Genomic DNA, 1,822 nt, shown 5'->3' with positions numbered 1-1,822 from the left:
ATTCGGTTTAAGTATAGCACCCAACTCATTCTCGAGTAATCCACCTAATTTAGCACTTTTGTACGTTCGTTGGTTGTTTTAAGTGGATTGTCACCCTGGTGACAAGCAATTAGCAAGTTTGCCGTTTTGATTCCACAACTCGTGCAACTTACAGCCATTTTGCAGCTTTAATAAATTTCAGTACGTCATACAGAGAGAGGCAGCTGCACTCTGAAATATTCTGCAGGAATGGTTTGCTGAGTGTCTTTAGCCTCATCCTTGCGAGGGCTGGAAACTCGCACAGCAAGTGTTCGACTGTATATTTTGAGCCCGGGTCATCGCAGCTGCGACAGAACCTATTGAAGGGCAGTCCTATCCTTTCGGCATGTACCCCAAACGGCCAGTGCCCTGTGCACACTGCAGTAAATTTGTAGGCATATGTTTTTCCCATTCCTAAGAGAGCTTTGGTTTTGAGTGGGTCGTAGGACACCCAGCAGGGAAATCTTGTAGGATCCTGTGCAGTTACACCTCTGCCTCGCCTTTGAATGATAAATTTCAGTGTCGAGCCGCTCGTTGCTGGTTCGTCCGCTGCCTCGTTTCCGTAGATGCCCCTATGTCCCGGGACCATATTAGGGTAATTTTGTATTGATCAGAAATATAGGTCAGCTCTCTCCTACATTCATCCACTAGCTGAGATCTAACAGAGTTTGAAGAAAGTGCCTGCCTTGGCTATCCGAGAGGATGTTCACTTGCGTTCTCGCGGGTACATTCTCTTTGATGTACCTTATGCCTCCTTAGTAGCAAACGTTGCGGCCTGGAAAGCGCTTGCATAGTTTGGTAGGCGGAAGGATAATTTTAGGTTATATTGCTCAATGAAAACCCCAGCACCAACCCCAAATTCAATTTTTGACCCATCCGTAAAGGCAGTTAAGCCCTGCAAGTACTCGAAATCTTCCTGACTCCAGTCACTGCGGTTTGGAAATTTTGTGCGGGGTTTTTGGTGAACCCAGGTCTTGGACAGGGTATAGTCAGTAGGCAGCGCTTTAATTTCAGACGGTATTGCGTCTAGGATGGAACCGTGCCCGAACTGTCTTTCCTTCCGGAGCCCCAGGGCTCGCAGTCTGATGGCGCTGTTCGCAGCTGAATTCTCGATGAAGATATCGATAGGTAATAAGTCAAGGACGTTCAAAACGTCCTTCGGACAGGATATCATTGCATCTGTTACGCTGGCGGCTGCTGACCTTTGAATTCCGCCTAGCTTTTTAACTACGCAATCCTTAGTAAGGGCTGGCTACCAGACCAGCACCCCATAAGAGTTTATGGGTCGGACTATAGCTGTGTACATCCAGTGCACAACTCTTGGTTTCAAACCCCATCTGTTGCCCAACATTCTCTTGGCTGCATAGAGAGCCACAGTGGCCTTCCTAGCACGCTCCTCAATGTTTGGTTTCCAGTTAAGTTTGGGATCCAAAATAACTCCAAAGTATATCATCTTCTTTGACAGATCCAGCTCAGTTCCTCGGAACCTTGGTTTACTAAATTAGGTAATTTTGTTTTGTTTGTAAAAAGCATAAGGTCAGTTTTCTCCGGGTTTACGCTAAGAGAACAGCTTATGGCCCAGGAATCTACTATCTTTAAAGTCCTTTCCTCACTGCATACACGACGCTGCTTTGGTACCCAATTCGGCATGTATTACTCTGCTCCTTAGCAGAGACACTATCGAAGCCCGGACACAGTGATCAATCCCTGTTTCGATAAGTGCCTCAAGGATGGAATCTACACTGACATTATTAAAGGCCCCTTGATGTCTATAAAGGATACCATTGTGAATTGTTTATAGCAG

Source organism: Rhagoletis zephyria, unplaced genomic scaffold (genome assembly GCF_001687245.7).
Source record: "Rhagoletis zephyria isolate East Lansing unplaced genomic scaffold, Rhagoletis_zephyria_1.1 Rzeph_scaffold_00396, whole genome shotgun sequence".
In the NCBI taxonomy this organism is placed as follows: Eukaryota; Metazoa; Arthropoda; class Insecta; order Diptera; family Tephritidae; genus Rhagoletis; species Rhagoletis zephyria.
Note: the sequence above shows the minus strand (reverse complement) of the source record.